The 20,250-nt window shown below is 34.6% G+C and overlaps 1 protein-coding gene across 6 annotated transcripts in view; it reads left to right on the forward strand.

Moving 5' to 3' along the window:
* The window catches only part of CDH18 (cadherin 18), a 951,119-nt gene that overhangs the window by 397,796 nt on the left and 533,073 nt on the right, over window positions 1–20,250 (forward strand). Inside the window, exon 4 of one of the 6 annotated variants that reach the window (XM_077896368.1) lies at window positions 4,457–4,509. The exons of the other annotated variants lie outside the window; for them this stretch is intronic. The gene's annotated coding sequence lies outside the window, so the exon portion shown is untranslated. The remainder of the gene's footprint in view (window positions 1–4,456; window positions 4,510–20,250) is intronic. 6 annotated transcript variants of the gene reach the window in all.

Here is a 20,250-nt window from a genome sequence, read left to right on the forward strand (position 1 = left end):
TTTAAATAGTCACATTTAATCCTTATTTTAAGTGCTTTTTACATATTACAGTATAACTAAAAAGTTCAGTATGCCCTCACTTTTGTATTCACATTATGACCCCTGAATTATTGAAGATCATAAATATCTTTTAGTTTTCTATTTTAGAACTGGCTCGGTGGCACAGATTCATAAGCATGAAAGAGAAGCTCACATATTTTCAGTTTATGTATATCTTTTTTTAAATTGTTTCCCTTAGACAACTTTAAATACTCATGTGTATCAATACGTAGACAGCATAATCTCCTATAATGCTCCAACATTTTTTGTATCTACTGTCCAAAGACAAGTAATTTCACAAACCTAAATATTTTTCCAAGATTTAAATGAAGTCCACGTTCTTGTCTTTTTACCACAGATCTTTTTTAATGATCTTTTATTTCCTGTTTTCATTTACACACCTTTTAATTTGTCACACTCAGTATCACCAACATGTATAGTTGTACCTAAGAACTATATGTGACACATCACATACTGTATATATTCAGAGCATTTTTAATCACCAGATTTGAAACCTTTGACACTCTCAAGGTCGCTTTGTGGAAATATGAATAGGAACTTTGAAAAAAAAATCTCTTGATGATGATGATGAGCTGCTCCAAGTCGTGGTGAAACTAATACCAAGTAATGTGGCAAAACTGAACCGATTTTTTAAATGAAAATAAAGTGCTTCATAGGCAGCAAAGTTTTAGTGGTCTGAGTACTTAACATTCAACCAGGATATTTGGACACTTCCCTGCTCTAAGGAAATTTAATAATAACAATAAGATTGCCATAAAATAATAGCAAAGTGAATCCTCTTTGTATAGCTTGTGCCAAAATCTTGATAACTTTAAAAATAAGAACCAGATTGAAATGAGGAACTCTGGGTTTTTCATTTTTAACACTTTTCTATGCAAATAGCACTTATCACAAATGTTAACATGAACTATTTAAATCAAAATGCAACAATTACAACAAAGTACATTAATTTTCTGGTCATCTGCTATGTTGATTTTGTAAAACATCAAGATTCTAAGATTATAAATAAGAAATATTTATAGTTGTTCAGTTATTAGGATAAGAACCAAACCTGGAAGAAACTGTGTGAGATCATTCTCTAGATCTTCCCATTACAATTAAACTAAAGAATTTTGCTATTTGCCATTAGATGTGTGATTAACACATAATTTGAAAAACAAGAGAAGAGATTCAGGAAAGTCTACAGAGAAAATCCAAATGTTCTATTTTACCAAGGTATGTTTTATTTAAGGACCCAGTTAAACAAAAACTGAGTGTTAAGTTGGTTTTAGTTGGCATATTCAGAATTAAATGATTATTTGGTTTCCACTAAACAATAGATACAAACTTAAGATAAAAAATAAGCACAGGGCAGGCCCAGTGGCTTAGTGGGTTAGCACCTGCCTTCAGCCCAGGTGTGATCCTGGAGACCCGGGATCGAGTCCCACATCCTGCTACCTGCATGGAGCCTGCTTCTCCCTCTGCCTATGTCTCTGCCTTTCTCTCTCTCTCTCTCTCTCTCTCTCTCTCTCTGTGTGTGTGTGTGTCTCTCATGAATAAATAAATAAAATCTTAAAAAAAAAACAAATAAGCATAATGAGTTGGAACTTGTATTTCAAAATCTCTTTATACTCTTCAGAAATATATAGTCTCCCTCTGCCCCTATATCCCTATATTCTTTTTCTTCATGGCTACCAGAAACTAAAAAAAAAAAAAAAATTTCAAGTGGGTTATTTGTCAAGCATTTTTTATTCAAGAGCTAACAGAAGTGCTGAATCACAAGCTAAATCTTTTTCAGTGTTGGAATCAAGACTCTTTTTAGATCTTTTTAGAAAGGAATGAAGAGCGGTGAGTCATGCAAGACTGAGACTAAAGACAATAGAACAGCTACTAGCTTTGTGATCATGGGCAATTTAGCTTACCACTTGAACTTTGCTTTATTCATGTATAAAAATGGAATAATTCTATTTGTTAGCATGCTTTCAACTACAACTGAAAAAGGCCTTAACAATAAGGAACTTTATTAACTTTCCAAGCAAATAGAAAAGAGTTTGGGGATGGTTCAGACTCCTGCTTTGAGCCCATCTGCGTTGTGGCCCTGTCCTTCTCCTATTGTCCCGTCTGCATGTGCTCCCCTATGCTGGCTGTGTCCCCGAAGGCTGGCTTCCCTCGTGGACATAAGTGGCCTGCCAGGAACCTCCAAGACCAAATGTTTCTTTCATTGCATACCAGCAGAAAATAAATAATCTGTGTATGGCTTTCTCTTTAAGACTGAGGAAACAAGAACTTGGTAACAAAATTAACCTTGGGTGTTCTCGACCAGAATAGGGTTATGTGCACATTGCACAAACAATTACCAAAAAGGAAGAGAATACCGTTGCTTCTCTCACACCTGTTACTTTGTCTGTTTCAAATAGCCATTAGAAGTCAAATGTTAATTAAATGTTAAATATGTATATACACACGCACACATCAACTTATTGAACATATATATATTGAACATATATATACTATATTGAACATATATATTGAACTTATATATATTATATTGAACATATAGGTACATATATATCTCTCAGAATTATTTTAAGTCAAATAGCATTTGTAAGTTATCATGTGCAATGCCAGCCATAAAATAGGAGCTCAAAACAGTGAGCATTAGCAGGAAGGACAGTGGTAACTGGTGATGGTATCTCTTTATGATTCTAATTTTCTATCCAAACTCTGGATTTTTTGCCACCTGTCTTCCTTGACTATATATATATATATATATATATATATATATATATATACACACACACACTATATACACTTATATATATACACTAGAAAAAAATATATATACTATATATATATATATATATATATATATATATATATACACTAGAAAAATCTGGTGATATCTGTAACTTGGCTAAATGTAGACTTCACGGAGTTACTGGGTCAGAGTATTAGGACATTTTGACTCTATGGGCTTTGGTGAAAAGGACCACCACTCCGGGTAGAGGAATCTGCTCTTTGTTCTCAGGGATTCGTGGTCTATAGGGGTTTTACTTTCCATTTACAGCTTGATTGACCCTCATATCCATTCGTGATTTCCCGTCAGCGAATGTGTTTCAGTCACTCCCTACCCAAAACTGCAGCAGCCTCTACTTGGACCATTCTTCATCCAAAAGTCTGCTTACGTCCCTGCTCTAAATCCTTGTTCACATAATGCATACCATAGCTTTTTCTTCATTAATTGCTTTATAGCTGTACTCTAGCTTGAACCACCATGATGTGTTTTCATAAAACCAATTCAACTTATTTACCAGATCCTGAGAAAGGAAGTTTATGAGTTTCCTAGAACTACTACATCAAAGTGCCAGAAACAGTGGCTTAAAACAACAGAAATCTATTGTCTTGCATTTCTAGAGGATTTGTGTCAGAAAGCAAAGGATTCTTAGGGCTGGTTCCTTCTGGGGGCTGTGAGGAGAATCTGTTCCATGCCTTCCTCTTAGCTTCTGGTAGCGTCAGGCATTCCTTGGCTCATAGAAGGTGATCTCCTTTGGTCTTCACATAGTCTGCTCTCTGTATGTATCCCTTTGTGACCAAATTACCTGCCCCCCTTTTATATGGTCAATTGGATTAAGGCCCATCTTAATAATTTTATTTTAGTTCAAAGACCCCTACGAAGATCTTTAAAAAAAGAGATTTTACTTATTTGTTCATGAGAGACACAGAGTAAGAGAAAGAGGCAGAGACAGAGGGAGAAGGAGGCTCCCCACTCCACTTATGTGGGACTTGATCCCAGAACCTGGGATCATGACCAGAGCTGAAGGCAGATGCTTAACCAACAGAACCACCCAGATGCCCCCCCACACTTTTTTAAAGATCTCAATTCCTGATAACATTATATTCTGATATACTGGGGGTTAGACTTGAATCTCTCTCTCTCTCTTTTTTTTTTTTTTCCCTAACTTTTTTTTTTTTTTTCCTTTAATAGCCAGGTTAGGTTCCCAACAAAATTGAAGAGAAAGTGTAGCAATTTATCATATCCTCCTGCCTTCACACTTGTGTAAGATCCCCAGAGTGGCACATTTGTTATCATTGATGAACCTATACTGACACATCATTATCACTCAAAATCCATAGTTTATATTAGGGTTACTCACAGTGTACATTTTATGAGTTTGGACAAAGTTATAATGGCATGTCTTTAACATTCTAGCATCATACAGAGCATTTCATTTTAAAGAACTAACCCTGACAGTACCTCACTGTCATTTCAAAATCGCCCATGCCCTGCCTATTCATTCTTCCCTCTCCCTGGACATATATTTCTTTAATTTATTTATATATTTTTTTTAGCTTTTTTTTTTTTTTTTTTTTTTTTTAGCTTTAATTCCAACATAGTTAACATACAATGTTATTTTAGTTTCAGGTGTACAATGCATGGCTTCAACAATCCTATACTGAGTGCTCATCACCGTAAGTGTACTCTTAATCCCCTTCACCTCTTTTCATCCTTCCCCCCCTCCCAACCTCTGGTTACGTTCAGTCTGTTCTCTATAGACAAGAGTCTGTTTTTTGATTTGTCTCTTCCTTTGTTTTTTTTTGTTTTGTTTTGTTTTGTTTTTAATTTGACACATCAGTTAAATCTAATGGTATTTGTCTTTGACTGACTGACTTTCACTTAGCGTTATACTCTTCAGCTCTATCTGTGTTGTCGCAAATGGCAAGATGTCCATTCACCTATCGATGGACATATGGGCTGCTTCCATAATTTGGCTATTGTAAGGAAAATGCTGCAGTAAACATAGGGGTGCATCTGTATTTTCAAATTAGCATCTTCATATTCTTTTGGCAAATACCCATAGTGAAATCACTGGATCATAGGATAGTTGTATTTTTAACTTTTTGAAGAACCTCTATACCATTTTCCACAGTAGCTAAGCCAGTTTGCATTTTCCACCAAGAGTACATGAGGAATCTGCTTTCTGGTGTTTTTGATTCGCTATTTTGACAGGTGTGAGGTAATAGGTCATTGAGGTTTCGATTTGAGCATTTCGCAGATGGTGAGTGATGTTGAGCATCTTTCCATAGTGTCTGTTCACCTGTATGTCTTCTTTGGAGAAATGTCTATTCAAGTACTCATATGTAGGCCTTTGACTGCATAGTTTTTAACTGGATTATTATGAAGTATTATTTTTGCCATCAAGTTGTATAAGTTCTTTATATATTTTGGATATTAAACCCTTATTGGATATATTATCTGCACATATTTTCTCCCATTCAGTAGGTTTTGTTGATTGTTTCCTTTTCTGCCCAAATATATCTTTTCTGAGAGACACAATTCAACTTCTACTGGGGTAAAATCTTCAAAGCAAGGATGATAAAACTGAACTGCTGAAATAGTCTCATAGTATATTGTCTCATAGCATAGGCTTATACAACTTGCAGATATAGGTAGCAACATATAGATAACTATCATTAAATGGAGACAAATAGAGTATTAGAAGCTGCTGAATGTATTTATTCTTAAGATTAACCTCTGTCCTTGGATACCTGGATGGCTCAGTCAGTTCAGTTCTGCCTTTGGCTCATGTTGTGATCTCCCATCCCAGGATCAAGCCCCACATCAGGGTTCCTGCTCAGTGAGGAGTCTGCTTCTCTCTCTCCCTCTGCCTCTCCCCACTGCTCTTTCTCTCTCTTTCTCGAATGAATGAATGAATGAATGAATGAATAAAACCTTTAATAAAAAATTAAACCCTATCCTTGAAAAATCACTTCTAAAATTATTTGTAATCCCTGTTTTAAATGATATTTCATATAACTTATGCAGCATTTAGTAAATTGAAAACAAAACAAACTTTATATGAGGGGTTTAGATCAGTCACTTTGTATTTGGTTGAATTCATAATAGCAAAAACTTATCTTCCAAAATTATTTGTTTTCACAGTGTGATGTGAATTAATACTGTCTGTTTGTCTTGGCAAACCATGTTGTGCGTAGATGGTCTACCAGTTGATTGAACCCAATATCTTTCCCAGAATGCTGTTTGAATCATGGACCGTAGCTAGAACAAGTAAAATCTGAATGGCAAGACATGACCTATCTTTGTAAAGAAAATACACATCCATTAATAGTATTTTAATAGTATGAAATGTCTTGAAAACCACTGATCTTACTTCAAATTACAAATTGTAGGAAAACTGTAACCAAATTTAGATTAAGATAAAAATCGCTAACCTATACTAAGGAATGAAAATGATTGATTAGATAATTATATTTCTAATTAATAAATATTTACTGACCAACTACTTTATAGCAAATACAGTTTTGGTACAAATGATAACAAAATTTCTCTTAAGACATTCATATTCTGGCATGAAATATTAACATATATATATTTTTAAATAGAGTGTAATCAATGTAATATTAAGGAAATGGATGTGGTTGAGTCCTAGCAAAGAGAAGAAATCTGGTTTACCTGACCTGACTTAGGGAAGATTGTACAATTTTGTTTGGGTCTTAAATATAAATTTTATTGTTGTTACTTTGCATGCTATTTACATATGTATAATGGCGTTTTTCTTTATTTTTTATCCCTCTTTTACCTCACCTTTTTTTCCCTCCTTCCTTCCTTTTCTTTTCCTATTTATGAAATCTTCATTCCATTTACAGTTCTGACTTAAACAGCGTATTAGGTTTTCTTAGTCCAAAATGCACATGTAGTATGTTTAAGACAGTTTGTCCATACTTTCAAAGATTTTGAATACTTCACCGATAACCTGACCTAGATGAGATTGAGATCTCTACTCTTACTGCCTTTGAGCCGTCTCTGTACAACACGGGATGCACATTGGTATCCTAGTCATGTCACTCTGTCGACGATATTTGTGTATCCTCCAGAGTCATGCTACGGCTCCATTCCTAATGAGTTATTGTAATGAGATTCTGCACACTACTACTAAATGATTTTACTTCACAGTTCATCAAGGGGGCTTTGATTATTCAATGAAAAAAATACTTTCAATGCACTTTCAACTTTGCTATTTAAGGAAGTTCCAGATCATGAAAAGCACATAAGTGGCCCAAGGGCCAAATATTTCTTAATGCTCCATAGAAAGAAAAGGAATAAAAACAATGAGGCAGGGGAAGTTTTAAAAGGTGTGTATGATTGTCTCCTGTGTGTATGTGTATTTTTAAACTTTTTTTGAAGATACACATACTCTTGACTGCTTACTGAACACAAACATTACAAAAGGTCAGACTTAAACATTTTCTAGTCTATCGGTTTCTTCTCCAACTGATAAGCTCCTTTCACATCTAAGCTCCTCATATGTAGGCCTTTGACTGCACAGTCAGCAGCACTACAGCGGGGGGATGCTAAGTTGTAAATGCACACATCAGTCTAGCCGCTCTCTTGAATCCCTCACCTCCTTCCCCTGCTGCATACCTTACTTAAGGGAGCTAGTGAAGCTGAATGAGTAGAGGGGGTAAGAGATTAGGTCTGTCTTTTTTCTTTTTTTTTTAAGTTTCACAATATACAAAGAACAGGAAGGTTTTAAACTATGTTCCTAATAAAAGAAAAAAAATAACTATACACAAATGTGTCATAGAACAGAATATCATACCTTCTCCGTGCACAACCAACTTTTAATGACAGAGAATAAAATTTCAACCTAATGAGTGTACTACTTTAGATTATGGAAGCAGTTGACATCTCGTTTAAAAGTGAATAATTATTCATAAGTATGTAATTATAAGAGAACATCATAGAACTGTCTTTTGGTTTTATTCGGGGGAGGTTCTAAATAAGATATCCAAATGTTTGAAGCTTATTAATTAAAAAAAAAAAAACAAGTAAAATCATGAGTATAGTGATAATCTCCCTTCCCACTAACAGTCACATAAACCATTTTCGAAAGAGAAAGTTTATTTATAAGACACACTCTTTCATGTTTGGAGTTGTATCTTTTGGTGTTTCACAGCCTGTAAATCAAAATCCTTGAGGGACTGTTGCCATCGCAGCCGAGGAAAGTGATTTGGAGTGCCTGAAGTTCATCGAGGGGGTGTATTCTCCTAAGCTCTACATGGGCAGCTTGCTGTGTCATCAATCTTGTTCAGCTCAACAGCATGACAATTTGTCTGGACAACACTACATAAAGGATAGCAAAAGGTTATTGTTAGGTTATGAAGTTTTTCTGACAAGTGCAACATGCCAAGGTTTATATAAGTATAAAACAAAGCTTAAGCTCAAAAACTGCTTTGTAGAGGAATCCTCTAGCTCTACATTGTAGAGAAATTTTGAGATGTAGGTTTATGTACTCTAAGTTTTAGAGATGCAACCTGAACCATAATGGTTGCCTACATAATCCCTTTTATGAATTCCTCTAACACTATTTTAATAGAGCAGTAATTGCAAGGGGAGTTAATGTCAACCTCGGTGTCAGGGGCACAGGAACACAATTCCGTTATTCTTAGTGGTAAAGACCTACCATAAATTCAAGCCAATTAAAATTGAATACGTTTGGCATTTTTTACTAACCATTGCAAATGATTTTTACAAAGATATATATTTTTGACTTATGAGTGGAATCCTACTGAAAGACTGATGATTTCTACTTTTCTTCTTTATCATAACTTGATATTGCAAGGGTGATAAAGACTTATGTAGTACCATCACTCTGAACTTTTGATATGTAAATATTCCTAAAATATTTTCTTAATGTGTACCTCTTCCAGAATCTATTTAAAAGATGGAAATTTGAATTTGAGAGGTTTTTAGGAATACATACAAAAATCAAAGACTAAGGCATGTAGTTGAAGTAGCCTAAAACTATGCAATATTCATATCCATTTTATTTCTTTAATCATAGTACTTAGCTATTGTACATGCTTTCACAATGTGGTTCTGTTCCTTTTCTTTGGGAGTCTATTTGAAGTCATTGGTTTGCTTTAATGTTTAATAATCTATTTTATTTTTAAAGAGGTGATTAAAGAGATACTCATTATGAAGTTTGCGTTAACATTCGTTTTTTATAAACTTCTCAGTTGATGAAGGTGAAAACACACAAAAAACACAACCTACTTTAATTTGCCTTTTGTGTGCTTTGAAATGTCTCCATAAAGGCAAGGCCAATTATCTACAAGTCTGAGCCATCCCCCACACACATAAACACAAACCTACATGAGAATCCTTTTATAAGTCCTGATACACAAGTGCAAAAGTAGAATAAGATACTACATATCTTTGTGTGTGTGTGTCTCATGAATAAGTAAATAAAATATTTTAAAAAAATTACATTTGTGTTGTGTTAAGATATATATGTATTAGCATATATATAATAAAGGTATGTCTTGAACAATATTCTTATACAATGGGAAAGTCATAAAGTATGTCTCTTCTACTTTATTTTCAAAGTAACAATAGCTTTCACAATATTTTACTTGAATTGGAGAAATTTTATCTAAAAATTGTAAATCTTATAGGGGCAAAAACATTGCACTAAAATCCATTTAAAACTTCTTATGTGTAGGTATGTATTGCCTGTTCTAATTACAGGGTCATTGATATTTCTACTAGATTTTAATATTTTTTTAAGATTTTATTTATTCATGAGAGACCCAGACAGAGAGGCAGAGACACAGGCAGAGTGAGAAGCAGGTTCCATGCAGGGAGCCCTACGTGGGACTTGATCCCAGGTCTCCAGGATCACGCCTGGGCTGAAGGCAGCGCTAAACCACTGAGCTTCCCGGGCTGCCCTCTACTAGATTTTAAACCACAAATATAAGCATGTATTGTTATGCAAAGATAAGAGAGACTATGCAGTTTTATTGGTACTTCATTTACAGGTCTCTCCAGTCATTCAAAGTTTATTTTACATGCAAAAATGTTATTTTGTAACTGTTAATTTGGGTTGTTAACTTCATTATTTGACTTAATTGTTTCCAGGAGTATTTAGGAACTTGTTTCACCATTTTGTCTGAGAAGCCCAAAGCAATTATTTGCAAATCTGTATACGAGGCATTATTTTCAAAGAGTTGTCAATAGTGGGTCAACAGTCAGTTTAAAAACTATATTGTGTCGAAGTGCCATCCTGAGCTTAAAAAAAAGTCAGATATGAGACAGGACACATGATAATCATGCACATGTAAGGACTTTGATGTTTCAGTAACGAAGACATCCAAATAGGTGATCCATATTTCAGCAGTATACCCGTCCATACATGAATAACTAATACTGTTATTATTGTTTCATTCAGTACTGGAAGAGGGCACCTGATAAGATTATAGCCTATTAACATAATTTGAATATCTTGAATGCATTCTGCTCCTACCAAAAAAAAAAAAAAAAAAACATCTTGTGTTTGAGGAAGGGTTTATGTGTAAGGCCATTTAGGATTTTTTTAAAGCAAATTCAGTCTAGCATTAATGGTCATTCTGAATTGAACACCAATAAAAAATAAATTTATTAAAAAATGGTCATTCTGGAAAAAAATATTTAAATGATGTTTTACATGAGGTGATACTTTTATAATGTAAATAGTAGGATTACCCAGGCACCCACTGAATCTCAGGATAAATAGCATTTCAGTAAGCATACAGATGATCCCAAAATATATAAGCACATTAATACTATGCTTTCTCATCTTTTTTCCTCTGCATCCTTTTCATATTTCCTTTTTTTCCTCTTTTGATGCTCTCCATTTTCTCTTTATTTTTCTATTTGTAGCAAATGCTATTTGTGAGAATCATTGCTGCTCTGTTAAAGTATGAGTATTATCCTGTCAAATACAGGTTATCTTATACTAGCATATAATGACTTTTCTCCCCTATTTTGTATATTTCTCAGTCTTACAGGATGTTTATGTGATTTTTCTTAGAACTTAACATGATTCCACTGACACGGCAGCACCATAGTTAATTCTCTTCTTCAAAATTGTTTCATTCAAATGCAGTGACATACTGCGCTGGGAATGTTTTTTTGGTATGTATAATAGGGTAGCATATTTTAGCTCCACCCCCTATGGAAAAATTAAAGGAAAGGGAAGGAATGAAAAAAAAAAATATATATATATATAAAATTTGGGGAGAAATGAATGAGAAATATTAGGTCAGGTAACAAAATGGGTTTGCAATCAGCAAATTAAATGAATTAATTAAAGAAAGTTTATTCGAGTAATTTTTTACGTACAAGGTGGGCCTCAAACTCATGACCTAGAGATAAAGAATCATGTGCTATACCAATTGAGCCAGCCAGGCACCTCAAATTTCAGAAGATTGAGTGTCAATTTAATGTCATGATGCATTTAAGAAAAGATCCAACTGACCTTTCAAAAGGTAGACATATGGAAATTGTTCACTGAAAATTATATGAATTCAAATGGAAACATTCTATAGTGTCAGTACCTACAGCAGAAGAATTATGTAGATTAGGAATTGGTAAACATTGGCATTTGGATCTGTTGTCATCTAAAATGCTTAATATAATTGATTTAATCGTTTTTAACTTCTTAGAGCATCCTGAAGTTAATAACTAATGATCCTAAAGTTTTTTTGATGTATATTTTTCCTAATAGCCTCAATGAGACAAGCACAGAAAAAATATGAAGAGCCTAATGATTCAATCCCTGTCATCCTCTATTAATAAAAACATAAACATCATTTCCTGATTCATCATGTGTAAAACAAGCAGCTAGATGATCTCTAACGTCCTTTCATCCATAACAGTCTACTGATATATGAAAATATGTTAAATCGTTCTGCCAATATTTATGGAAATATGTATTCCAGTGAAAATACTAAATGAAGTTGACTTTTAATAATCATAGATTAGCTTGTCGAACTTCTCATTTACCAGAAGGAATTAAACTATTCCAATTTTAAAAAAAATATTTGGATTTCTCTGGAGTTGCAGATCTTTTCAAAGTCATTGTGAACTGTTAACATAGTATGTGTTCTCTACCGTCAGGGTGAAATTTATGGGGAATGTTTCTCTTTGGTTAAAGCTCATTGCTCTGTAGGGTCACCTGGGTGGCTCAGTCGGTTAAGCAATGGACTCTTGATTTGGGCTCAGGTCATGATCCCAGGTCCTGAGATTGAGCCCTGCCTCTGGCTCTGCACTCAGGGGGGAGTCTGCTTGAGATCCTCTCTTCATCTGCCCCTGCCCATCCTCCTACTCATGCAGGCACACTGTCTCTTTCTCTATAACATAAATAAATCTTAAAAAAAAGAAAGGTCATTGATTTGTATTAAAAGATCATGTCTCTATACTATTCTCTCTCCTTCTCTGGACATTTCTTTTGAGACCTATGTGTCTTTGTGCACTCGACTTCAGTAGTCACTACAATTACAGTCACAGGGAGTATTTCAAAGGTGTCTGTGTTTAATTTCCCACTGTACTAAAAGTTTCATGCAATTACCTCCCACAGCGCCATCTCTGTAACTGCATCTATCAAACATTGTGGAGTGAATAATGCCCTTTTAATTGGGAAATATTTAAAAAATTAAAAAGGAAAACCTTGGAAGGGAAATTCATAGAGCAGATCATTTACTGTGGCTGGGGCCTCCTTTCCTTACAAGATTTCCCCTAATGCCTGTGCCTCACTCAGTGTTCAGTTATTGTGTATTTTTTCCCAAAAATCTTCCTGTGGCTTCATTGTTCCCCTGGTTCCTAACAAGTTCTAAGATGGGACAAAGTACTTGAGACAGACGAGTGATGGAGACAACTGTTGTGAAAACTGTGGGGATTTTGGAATCTGTTTTTTTTTTTTCTTAAATTAGGTATTCTATGTTCATTTTCTTAAAATACCAGTTTAATAAGGAGACCTGTTAGCTGGCAGTTTACTATCTGAGGACTTTTTCAGCTCAGCTATGGGCCTCCAAGTTGGCAAACGACTTCTCTAGTTTAAAATAGTGGGAAATATATCTAAATTCTGAGGGTGAGTGGATTGCAGACCTGAAATTAGTAGAAGTATGTTGCATAAGACAACATCTAGCACTTTAAAACGTTACTATGTGTGGGAGAAAAATTCTGGAGACATGTATGGCACATGTGTCCGTGCAATTTCCAAAATCCGTTTACAAGTTTTATTTTCCAAATAATTAATGAAGATTATAGGAAAATGTTGACATATTGTATTCCTTCCCAGTTTATATATTGTTTAACAGCCACCGGGCTCTCACATTTCTATTTAGTATTAAGAAAGGCCAACGCATTTTATTTGGTTGTATTTCCATGAGTTTGTTGATAAAGGAAAATAGCAATTCAATCATATAGGTATTGGTTCAGATTTTGAAAATCCCAGGGTCTAAGTAAACAACTCATGTGGCTTATTTGCATTTCCCAGGGCTGCATCCGTATACCCTAAATGATAGGCTGATTAAAAGAATAGGGGAGTAGATGCAAGCATTTTGGAGAGTGAGAAGAACTGCATGATAAATTTTTGTCTTGGAGTCCTTTGTTTAGCTTATGTCATTTTAACATTTCTCTTGCTAATTTAGGGAGAATTATAGTGCTCTCGGCCACCCTAAGGAAGGACATAGCATAACATTTATTGGGAATTAAATCTTTAGCTTTTAAATCTTTACAGGAGTTTTTATTTCTGTAGCAACGGAGAAGAAAAGATAATACTACTGCATGAAGTTTAAAAATATTTTCCAGATCTGAAATGCAGATTTGTCTGTAGCTCGTCATTCTTTATCAAAGGGCAAATCTCAGCTGATATAGTCAAATGACTGAGATGAGTGACTTGTACTTTAATTTCAAATCTTCGTTTCAATTTGTGTTTACAGAGCTTTAAGAAATTATTGCACCTTTATTCTCTACACAAACCAGGATGAATGAATCTATTAAACTTGTTTCACCTAAGATTTTAGGAAAATGGGAGAAAAGATCTCTTTAATAGTATTGCATGAGCTGGTTGAGTGATGCTTTATTATAAATTAGTATTAAATATAGACCAAGATTTGATAAAATAATTATTTTCTATTGGAATCATTATATTTTTATATACTCTTGCTCTATCTTGTCTAAGGTATTAAATTGTGGAATTTTAAAGAGTTTACCTGAAAGCAAATTAAATCTAATAACATTTTCAAGTGTATTACTGTTTACATTTATTCTCTGCAAACTACTCACACTTTTGAAGTTATTGCATTTATTGGTAGAACAAGGACTTTATCATCTAATGCAAAAATCTTGGTACAATCTTTTACTTCTTCATGCAAATCAGAGATAATATCCTGACAAATCTTTGCCCATATCCTTATCATCTACTGTTTCAGTTTTATATTCACTGATATCACTCTGGTTAAGAGTCATTCCATTTTCATTTGGTCACCATTGACCATCTAATTCTCCAGTTCAAAAAGCCTCTTGTTAACTTTTCTCTAAAATGGCCAATGTCACATATTTAAAATAGTCTTTAACTTTGACTACCAGAATGCCAACTTCTTACCTCTCTACTCCTCAGTTTGTTGTCTTTTCTTCTATACATGTAAAAACTCTGTCCTTCCCCATCTTCTCTTCTTCACTATATTTTCTCTGAGTGATCTCATTTACTCCCATGACTTGTACTGTGTTCTTTGTCTGAAGACTTCAAATGTTTCTATCCCTACTCTTCATTCCAGGATTCCAAGGCAACTGTTGTAAATAAATATTTTATATTCTTTGTATTTATTTCCCTGACTTAAAATCCACATAAAAATGGTGCTCGTTTACTTCTCCAAATGTGCTCTGGCTTGATATTTCTATTTTGGTGAATTATATCACATACCTAAGCATTATCAGAAAGATACACACAACACTTTTCTTAACTTATTTAATCAAGATTACCATTTTTAGGGAGCACCTGAGTGGCTTAGTTAAGCATCCAATCCTTGGTTTCAATTCAGGTCATGATCTCAGGGTCATGAGATAGAGTTTCATGTTGGTTTCTATGCTCAGCTTTGAGTCTACTTGAAATTATCTGCCTTTGCTCCTCCCCCTGTACACTTGCTCTCTCCTTCTCTCTCTCAAATAAATAAATCTAAAAAAAAATATGTTTTTATCCTTTATTATTTTTTCTATACCCCTTCCATTCTAAAAATAAACCTCACTTAAAATTATTCAGTGCAGCCCGGGTGGCTCAGAGGTTTAGTGCCACCTTCAGCCCAAGGCATGACCCTGGAGACCCCGGGTTGAGTCCCACATCGGGCTCCCTGCATGGAGCCTGCTTCTCCCTCTGCCTGTGTCTCTGCCTCTCTCTCTGTGTCTCTCATGAGTAAATAAATAAAATCTTTAAAAAATTTTTTTTAAATAAAATTATAATTCACATCATTGGACAGATCTTTCTTTGAGCTGCTGGTATATGTCATACATAGTACTAGACAATTGAAACACATTAGGAAAAACACTAAGTTTTTCTCTCATTGATTTTATTTTCTAATGAGGGAGATATAAAAGAGAACAAATATGTAAACATATGCCTAATTTCAAATAAAGACTAGGAAGATAATGAAACAAGGTAATGGGATAGAGTTTGAGTACCAAAGGGGAATACTTGACATGGGTAAGAGGCCTGAGGTAATGACATGTAAAACTCAGGTATTAGAAGGAGCAATCCAATCAAAGTGTCTCAGAAATAACACTGTAGGCAAGAGGCATAGCATGTGTAAAGGTCCTGAGGTGGAGGCAAGCTTGGCATGTTTGGATAATGGCAATAATGCTTCTCATGACCTGTTTTTAAATAACAACCAATTAAGAAATGATTGTTTTATACCCCTGTGCATCTGTAAAATCTTAAAACAATAATGAGTAATACTAAGACTAGAGCAAGAAAAGAAAATTCCTTTTTTGTTCCCCATTTACTAGCTCAATGCTATAGCTCAGGAGCAGTTTTGTGGCAAATGAATATTGGTAAGATATTTTGAGTCCAAGTTAATCAGAGTGACAAAATTATTTTAGTGAATTTGGTTTTATTTCTTATGATTTAACCTGAAGCTATCAATCAAATCAATGAACTACTACTTCTGAGTAATGAGAATGACTGACATAATCTATTGTGGCCTATAAATTTTAATTGTTTTAATGAAGTACTCAATCAAAAATGTTCTGATTTGGGAGATAATTTTCCAATCAATAATATGAACAAGTTAAAGTGAATTCCCCAACACTATCTTACATTTAAGATATTTTACTTGAAATATTTTAGTATTATTTACACTTTAATCTGTTAACATTATAGGCATATGTTAAGTTACAAGAATAGCATAGCTAATAACAAATTATCACTTCTCAGAAAGAGGAGGTAATGTTATGGATGTCCTTTAGACTTTCTTTTGGAAAAAATAAATAATGTAAAGCCAAATTCTACTCCTTTGCTTTTTGTCTACAATTTTCCTCCTCAGAAGTCACCACTAGACTGAAATTGTGTTTCTTATTGCTGGACATGCTTTTATATCATATATATATATAAGGTGGGGACCCTGGCTGGCTTAGTAGGTGGAGCATGTGACTCTTGATCAGCCTTGTGAATTCAAGAATTCAAGCCTCACATTGGGTATGGAGCTCACTTAAAAAAAAAAAAATGTTAAAAAATAAGTGTCAAGGTAGGAAGCACTGAGACTCGGTTGCCCCACCTAGACAATAATTATTCTGGTAGAATCTGTATGATGTAACTTTTTGGGGATTCTGTAGTCTTTGAGAGCTTACAACTTTCAAAGGAAGACTTTAACTTGAAATTTCAGGTCATTTACATCAATTTCAGCTCTTGGTACACTAGCACCTACCCAACCCTCACCCCCAGGCCATGGCATAAAGCTATGCACATCTTCGCAGAGCAGCTGCATGCACACAGCTTGTTGGACACAAAGTGGATAAAAAGGATCCTGCCCTCTGAATATTGGGAATGAATGTTCTGATAACATACTGCTGCTTTAGATCTCAGAGGCTGAACCGGCAGGCAGCCATTGTGGTTTTACCACCCTTACCTCCATTGTTGCAAACTCAGCCCCTTTTGGTGAAAGTGACTTCCAGGGGATTTAAAGGTCCAAAACTCTTCCCCTCCCCCCCCATTTTTCTTTTTCCTTTTGAAGAAAAAAAAAACTATGAAGCATTAAACATTATGGGGGTAACTGGGTGGCTAAGTCACTTAAATGTGTGACTTGATTTCAGCTTAGGCCATGATCTCAGGATTCTGAAATCAAGCCCTGCATCCAGCTCATGCTCAGCACAGAATCTGCTTAAGATCTCTCTCTTTCTCTCTCTCATAAGTAAATAAACAAAATCTTTATAAAACATTAAGTATGCATATTATGGAACCAAACATAAAACATAACTACATATATAGAGGATGTCACAGTCCCCATGCACACCCAAGGAAAGATACAGACTCAAGAGAACTTAAGACTCCAAGTTTACACTTGAGATTGCTCATCTGCAACTAAGATAAAAACAAAAATGAAAAACCACAAACTCAGGGAAAGGCAGAGAATCTGATTTCCAGAGTCAACACATTGTATTCAAAAGTCCAGTTTCCAACAAAAATATCACACAGCATACAAAGAAACAGAAAACTATGCACATTCAATGGAACAAAAAGAGTAATCAACAGAAACTGTCTCTGAAGAAGACCTGATGGCAGATTTACTGAATGTAAAGACTTTAAACAATTGTCTTAAAACTCATAGAACTGAAAGATGTAGAAAGAATTAGGAAAATGATGTATGAACAAAATGGCCATATCAATAAAGATGACCTAAAACTAAATGTTAAATACACCAAGAAAATAGTTATAAATTTTTATATTTCTAGTAATACACCAGCAAAACATATCAATAAAAAAAAACACGATTGAATAAAGAAATACTGTTTTACAACAATAGCTGGAGACTTCAATATCCCATCATCAATGTGTAGAACAATCAGAGAGAAGATAAGAAAGGCTGTAAAGGACTTGAACAATGCAATAAACCAACTGGACATAATAGACTTAGAACAATTTACCCAATAAGAATATCATGTTCATGCTTATTAAGTGTACATAGATTATTTTCCAGGGTAGACCATATGTTTGGCCACCAATTAATTATCAATAGTTTTACAAGGTAGATATACACAGTATCTTCTTTAATCAAGATGATCTGAAGTTAGAAATGAATAAAGGTAAGAAAATCTATAAATTTGTGGGAATTAAATAACATACTTTTAACAATCAATGACTTAAAAATCAGTAAGGAAATTCTGAAGTGCTTAGAGATGAATGAAAATGAAAACCCAGCACATCAATCAAGCAAGCTACTGACACGGTGAAAACAGTGCCAAAGGAGAATTTGACAATTATAAAAATTTACACTGAAAAACAAGAATGGTCTCAAATGAAGAACCTAACTTTAAAACTTAAGGACCCAGAAAAAGAATAAACTAAACTCAAAGCTAGCAGAAGACAGAAAGTAAAAAGATGAGAGCTCAGACAGATGAAATAGATGATTAAAAATTTAATAGATAATATTGATGAAGCCAAAAGTTGATTCTTTTTTTTTTTTCAAAAGTTGATTCTTTACAAAATTTACCAAAATTGACAAACCATTTTCTGGATGGACTAAGGAAAAAGAGGAGACCCAAATTATTAAAATCAGTAAAGAAAGCTGGGGCATTACTACCAATTCTGCAGAAATAAAAAGGATTATAAGAGAAATATTTACAATTGTACACCAGCAAATTCAGTAGCCTAGACCAAATGGACAAATTACTAGAAACACAGAATATGCCAAGACTACGTCATGAAGAAATAGAAAAAATCTGGAGAGACTTATACCTCATAAGGAGATTGAATCAGTAATCAAAAATCTCCTTGACAATGGAAAGCCCTGGACCTGAGGGCTTCAGTGGTAAAAAAACTACCAAATATTTTAAGAACACAAATTCTTCTCAAATGTTGCCAAACAATTGAGAAGGGAATGATTTTTTTTTAAAGTTTTATTTATTTACTTATTTGTAAGAGCAGAGAGAGGGAGAGAGCACATGCACAAGTGGGGTTTAGGGGCAGAGGGAGAAGGGAGCCTGATTAGGGACTCCATCCCAGGGCCCTGAGATCATGACCTGAGCCAAAGACAGATGCTTAACTAACCCAGGTATCCCAAAAAGGAAATTATTTTTAACTCCTCCATTGAGGCAAGATTTAACCTGATACCAAATTCAGACAAAGATATTACAAGAAAAATACCAACATCCCTTACGAACATTGATGCAATAATTTCTAACAAAACACTAGCAAGCCAAATTCAGCAATACATTAGGATCATACACCATGACCAAATGGGATTTATCCCTGGGATGTAAGGATAATTCAATAGATGAAAATCAAATTGTATAATAAATCACACTCACAGAATGAAGATGGAAAAAAAAAAAAAAGCACCATCTCAATTGGTGCAGGAAAAAGCATTTGACAAAAACCAAACCCTCTCATGATAAAAATACTTAAGCTAGCAAGAGAACAAAACTAACACAATATAACAAAAGCTACCTAGGAAAATCTCACACACACAAAAATCATAACTCCTTGTGAACGACTAGGAGCTCTTTCTCTAAGACCAGGAAAAAGGTAAAGATTCCTGAATTTATTATTTCTATTCAGTATAGTACTAGAAGTTCTATCAGGAGAATTAGGCAAGAAATAAATAAATTGAAAAGGAAGATACAATATTATCTGTTTGTAGAGGGTATAAAATGTTCATTTTTTTTTCTTTTAAAGATTTTATTTATGTATTCATGAGAGAGAGAGAGAGAGAGAGAGAGGCAGAGACACAGGCAGAGGGAGCAGCAGGCTCCATGCAGGGAGCCCGATGTGGGACTCGATCCCAGGTCTACAGGATCACGCCCTGGGCCGAAGGCAGGCACTCAACTGCTGGGCCACCCAGGTGCCCCTCAACATTTTATTCTGAAATAATTATAGACTCACAGTAGTTGTAGAACTGTTGTGGAGAGGTCCTCTGTATCATAATCCAGACTTCCCAAATGAATATCCCACAACTCCCGTATATTATGAAAACCAGGAAAGCAACCCTGGGTGTCTTTTAAGTTGTGAAGAAAGACTTCGGTGTTCCTACGATACTACCTTGAAGTCTTACAGAGCAACTAGCTGGCCCTGGCACATAGCCGGGGCTTGATTTATATTTCTTCTTTTCTCCTCTGTGTTTCTTTTTCTTCAAGTAGTGAAATGTAATTAACAAAGCCATCAG

The sequence above is a fragment of the Canis aureus genome, chromosome 4 (assembly GCF_053574225.1).
Source record: "Canis aureus isolate CA01 chromosome 4, VMU_Caureus_v.1.0, whole genome shotgun sequence".
In the NCBI taxonomy this organism is placed as follows: Eukaryota; Metazoa; Chordata; class Mammalia; order Carnivora; family Canidae; genus Canis; species Canis aureus.